This window comes from Pinus tabuliformis, chromosome 6 (genome assembly GCF_031772625.1).
Source record: "Pinus tabuliformis cultivar Carrire ecotype Pingquan chromosome 6, CPIR1, whole genome shotgun sequence".
Lineage (NCBI taxonomy): Eukaryota > Viridiplantae > Streptophyta > Pinopsida > Pinales > Pinaceae > Pinus > Pinus tabuliformis.
The window spans coordinates 1,455,573,582-1,455,579,895 of NC_142292.1; positions in this window are offsets into that span (position 1 = coordinate 1,455,573,582).

A 6,314-nucleotide genomic window follows, 5' to 3' on the forward strand; every position below is an offset into this window, starting at 1 on the left:
ATGGTTTTCAGTTTTGATGGTGTGTTCTCTCAGTTATTTGTAATTTCTTTAATGTTTTAATGTATGCCATTCCCTTCTTTTGCTTCTAAAACTAAATTAATGAGTAAGTGAGGTAGAATCCATTGATTTCAGTGCTCTGCCTTTAAATTTGTTTAGTTTTATATGTTTTCACCAGTCTGGAGAGGATCCATGTTTCCCCTTGCCCTTTTCAGCTCCTTTTCATTCTGATCCATCCATACATATGATCAAAAAACATCAAAGCTACTACCTAGCTTGCCCCAACTCGAATTCTGAAAAGATCTGGTCTCATTCCCGAGCCCAAATTTGTTTTTTCCCTTTTCTCCAACAAAACCCCAAAAAATTTTAAATCAAACCTACCTATCCATTTACTAGCCTAAAATCAATATCCATTATAAGTCATCTCAGCTCCTTTAAAGACCTTTTGCCGAGATAGACCCGGAGAGAGCCCTCTCCTATCCTCGTAGGGCTGGCTACGAGGCTAAGCTTGGTTTGATGTGGACCTAGAACGTTGTCTTTTCAGCCTGAGACAAATCTAGGCTCTAACATAGTGGCGACCATACTGGGGAGAAAAAATGGTTTACTTGTTGATGTCATTTGTTTTATAAGATACAGACGGAGCCTGAAGTTATGCCAGGTAGCCTTCGAAACGCTTTTGCTTTGCATTAGCGGAACTAGATAAACGCTGCTTCAGTCAATCTCCGGTCTAGCTTATAAACGTGACATTTAACTTGTTAATTACCCCAGTACATGTATCAAGTTCAGATCTGATTGTTGATGGTGGACAACGATCAGACACTGGCAAGGCTGAAATCATTCACCTGGCGACTCTAAATCATTTTCGAGATCAGATCCAAAGACTCCACTAGAGGATGATCCCGACAAGCAAAAACATGAAAGGACAACATGGAAAGATCAAGTATTCAAGTTGGAATTTCATCCAAGACATTTTGTTCTTTGTCATAAATTATTTCTTCTCTTTTCCCAAGAATGTCAGGAAGGCTTTGCAAAGTATACTATGCTTGAGAAAAGATCCCAGGCCTGCATTTGATTCCTTCCCTTTGAAGATGGTGAGTACCAAAGATTTGCATACCTTTGAGCTTGATCAAGACCTTTCTTCTAAATCTTGTGATGACCATCTTAAAATTGATGAACCTCAAGAAACCAAGACTGATCCCATCGCTCTTGTACATACCCCTACACCTTGTAAAATTCCAGATTAGTATAAACCTCTTGTTTTACCTTTTGTTCTCCATGCTTTCCCCAAAAACTATGATCTATACCTGCCGAGGTTTGACGGTGAATGTAAGAATGTCAACGCTGAGCAACATGTGCAGAATGTTGAGAATTTTCTAGACCTTTTTGAAGTTGATGCAGAAGATGTCAGTATAAGGCTTTTTGCTCTTTCTTTGCAAGGCAAAGTCAAGAGTTGGTACAAAACCCTGCCTGATGTGAGCATCTCAGATTTCTGACAGTTCGTCAAAGTTTTTCTCGATAGGTGGATGATCGAGCAGAACCTTTTCTTGATTATAGGAGAGTATAACCAGCTGAAAAGATTGCCAGGGGAGACAGTACAATAGTTTTCATCCAGATTTAATCAAGTTTATTATTCAATGCTAGTTGAGATAAGGCCTACTCCTAGATCTGCTCTCTTGCACTATCCGGGTGCCTTTGATCCAGAGATGGAGTTTCAGCTGAGAGAAAGGAATATTGCAATACTTCACGAGATGCAAAACAGTGCAGTAAATGTAGAGGCGCATCTGTTGATCCGACGGGCAAGGTTGAAAGAAGAAGAGAAGAAAAACATAGATCTGGAGGAATCAACATCTATAGAGGTAAAGCTTGACGTTATGGTAAGTGCAGTGGAAGAGATGATGCAAAGAATCACCACGAGGAACGATTATGATGTTCAAGCCCATGGCTTGTTGATTGAAGAAGAACAAGTTGCTGATCCAAAACATTTTCTTTCTTATCCCAATTGTTATAGATCTGATGATGATTGTCTTATTAATCATCTTGGAGAAGAGAGATCTGTCGATATGACATGTATGATTGATGATGTGTTTTATAGTGATTATTTGCCTCAGTTTGATCAATATGACAATGATTATGTTCTCCAAACAGAAGTTAATCTTGTAGACAAACCAGCAGCTAGTTTGTGGGAGGAGGAAGTTCACTTACGGCAGCTCGAGTACAATGATCAAATGACACATATCAGCTATGACACTGATGAGGAAAGTGTAGAAAATTGGGAAGTAAGTGAAGGATCTTTACCTTTTTGCTTTGATTCATGTCAGTTCATCAGAGCCAATTTCCATGCAATCAGAAATCAGCTGTCAACAACTCTTGATTTGGACCATCTTGAGGGCGATGAACACTTTGTTCCAGACTTCTCATATTCAGCTTTGCAGGCCCTGAAAGCCATTGCTTGTCAAGTTGCAGATGAAGACATGGAAGCTGGCACATATGATCAAATGATACAAGAAGATTCCCTACCTTTCTGTTTTGAATCATTTCAGTTTTTGAGGGGTAAATTGCATAGTATATCTTCAAATGAGCAACCTGTAGGAAATCATGTAATCTCATCAGAACCAATAGAAAATGGGTTGCAGCAGTCTTTTCAAGTTCTTCATGATCCAATAGCTGATTTTTTGGATGAGGTTTGCAGTCAAAGTCTTTCTCCATTGACTATATGTGATCTTGAAACGTGTATTGATACAAACTTGATCTGGTAGCCGGTTTCTTTATCATTTTCAGCAGAGGTCTCATCACAAGGCTTAGATCAAAGTTTGCATTCATGGTATGAGGAAAAGAGAAGTAATCCATTGGATGAGATAAGTTCCAGTGTGCTTGAATTTCACGATCCTTATGCAGTGTTTTTGGAGGCGGATAGAGAATCCATATCATTCAACGGATCTGTTTCTAAGTTGTCATGGGAGTTGCCTTTCAGTATTTCTCTCTTGTTGTTCATAAGTGAGCACTTGCGGAGAATTCGAACAATAGATGGGATACTTACATGGTTTCATTGGTTCTTTCATTTCACTTGATCAAGTGATGAATGAAACTATTAGAGTAGGTTGTGATGAATAAGCTCCACTTTGAGCATCATTTTCAGTTTGTCGGTTGTGTTTAAGTATCGCGTAAGTTTTTAGTTGAGTCATGCGTCATTTGTGAGTCAGTTTTCAATCTTGTTGTTAAGTTAGTTTGTGTCGGTTTTCAGTCATGCATTTTAGCTTGAGTTTTGACTCCATTGCCCAATGGATAAGGCACTGTCTAGCTATCCCAGAGATCTGCTATTCTTGGCACCTCCAAGGAGCTACCATCCCCATTGGAGCCAATGTTAGAGTCAGTCCTTACAGCCCTCCATCAGAGATCTGTTCACTTTTTGCATATCATTCTTAGGTGTCTCGCTCATTCCACTTCATTGCATTTCGCTAGGGGCATGCCATTGACTGACGAGAGGGTCTGGTTGTCTTGTCTTTCCTCATGCTTGTACTTGCAGGGCTAATTAAAATTCCTCAAAAATCATTGAAGTTCAGGTCACGTCATCATGGTCATAAATGATTATTTTCGTTAAAAAGAGTCTTTAGTCCTAGAGTCTAGGGTTTCAAGTCTTTCGAAAGGTTCCCATTTCATATTTTTATTCTCAAAAACATTTGAAAACATTTTTAGTTCAAAACTCTGTTTTGAACTAGAAATTGTCAAATTTAGTTTTTGTAATATTGATGTATTTGTTTCACCATAAGAAGTTTCATAGCAAGCCTCTGATGTTTGCCAAAGCCAAATGCCAAAATCCCTGCAAAAAATCAAGACATTTCATCAGTCCAAGATTCAGAAAAAGAGTGAAAAGCCAAAGACAGAATTGCATTAAATGATAAAGTGCCAAAAGCCAAACATTATAAAAATGGGTTATGGTTTATGAGATATTTTACAACCCATATAAAGCATTGAAAACAAATCATTTTCACAAATTTCCCAAAGCAAAACCGAGTTGGAGTGTTGAAGTCAAGTTTGAAGCGTTTTCAAAGCCTTGGACTGGAGGTGGAAGTGCACGCTACGCACAGAGCAGGCGCGCTATGCACAAGAAGCACGCAACACACTGGGCTTCACCGGCCTATGCAAATTTGCATGTGTGCTACGCACATACTGCGCGCTACACACTGGGTAAGCGTGCAACGCGTATAATCTCAGAACCAAAAGTTTTCGCTCGTTTGTCCAAATTCATGCCAAATTGCCTCCAACTGCTTGCAAGTAGGTTCTTTACATTTTCTCAGTGAATTTTGGACATGATTATGGTGGTTTGAATGTGGAGAAACAAGTGTTTAATGTAAAGGAAGGTAAAACCCTATGTTTATTTCCAAATTCACTTCTTAGGGTTTGAAACAAATATTAGGGACTGGTAGGGGTTTTCCAAACTTGCGTTATTAATATATGCCTGTGTCATCTATTTTCAGTGGTGTCCATGCTCATTATTAACCTTAGCCTCACGCTCTCTCTTAGCCATTACATCACTGCTGTCATTGTTATGGCCATTGTCATTTTCACACTGTTTATCATTCATGTTATGACATAGTCCCATTTTCACTTGTCCACATCCTCCATTGACATTTGTCAAACACGACCAGGGCTATTGTCACTTTTGTTTCTAATAGTTATTTCCCCTGCATTACTCTCTTTTCTACTCACTTGTCAAATCCCCTCATAATCAAAGCAGTGACTGCTTTTTCATGGAGAGTTGACCCGGAAAAGACATGGTGATTTGACACCTTTTGAGCGGCAATTTTGGCTTGAGAAAGTCAATAGACATCTGGAGGAGTTTTTGGCGAAGGCCAATAGAGACAAAAACATGCTCCGTCATATGAAACATCACTATTGGGCTCGCATGCACGTCGACAAAGCAAAAATAAAATTTCGAAAAGGAGGTTGAGCAGAGCACTAAAACGGTGAAAGAGGCCTGATCCACTTTCGATTTTGGCTGAGGATTCAGTGGCTGGGCATGATACATGATGGAGGGTCTTTGCTCAAAATTTGAGCAAATTCGGAGAAATGTTTGTCATTTTGGAAATTATTAGCTTGCAAAACAGATTTTTCAGCCCAACGCGTAGCACGTCGACGCGCGCGCTTATAATTGGGACCCTTTTTGGAGGAAAAGTTTATAATTTTTTATTTTTCATGGTAAGTTATGCATGCTCTAGTATCGCCAAGGCATTTCATCAACTTCTGGATGATCAAAAGGGTCAAAAACACCATGAAAATCACCTTTCTGCCACCTTTTTCACCAGCAGGAAGTACTTGTGGGAGAATGAAATTTTGAAGGGTAAAATTAGCTCCAAATTGGGAAATTCCACTTGGGCTGGATAGCAGACATCCACGGCTTTCCAACAAGCTTACATGAGCTTGATTTTGATGTCGGGAAGTACCCAAAAGCAGGCTGAAAGGCGCGCGACACATAGAGCTCAGGCGCGCGGCACATAGAGATTTTTGGTCAAATTTTCATCTTCCAGCTTAGAAATTCGGCCAGTTTTCACTAATTTCACCTTCTGATGTAATATTTGACTTATCTTGATGTATTTTGATTTATATTATGTAACTTTGGCACTTATTTACCTATTTTAGATGATTCATTCACAAAATAACAAAAATTTAATGTAATGAATCAGTTTCCCTTCTTTTAGAGGCAGGTTGTTTGGATGCCTAGTTTTCAGCTCTATGTTTGGAATTAGTTCAAACTGCTCCTAGAAGGAGGAGCTCGACCCCTAGAGGCTAGGAGATGGGTTGGCATGGTCTATATTATGTAGATTTTCAGTCAGTAGCAAAGGTTGGACTTTTGGGAAAATTTTGGCACACTATTGTACATATCTTCTGCATTTTGGCTAAGGAAAGATCAGAGGTTTTGCAGCACCTGTTGGGATTCTTGTGGTTTTTAGTTTTGATGGTCTGTTCTCTCAGTTATTTGTAATTTCTTTAATGTTTTAATGTATGCCATTCCCTTCTTTTGCTTCTGAAACTAAATGAATAAGTGAGGTAGAATCCATTGATTTCAGTGCTCTGCCTTTAAATTTGTTTAGTTTTATATGTTTTCACCAGTTTGGAGAGGATCCTTGTTTCCCCTTGCCCTTTTCAGATCCTTGTCATTCTGATCCATCCATACATATGATCAAAAAACATAAAAGCTACTACCTACCTTGCCCCAACTCGAATTCTACAAAGATCTGGTCTCATCCTCGAGCCCAAATTTGTTTTTTCCCTTTTCTCCAACAAAACCCCAAAAAATTTTAAATCAAACCTACCTATCC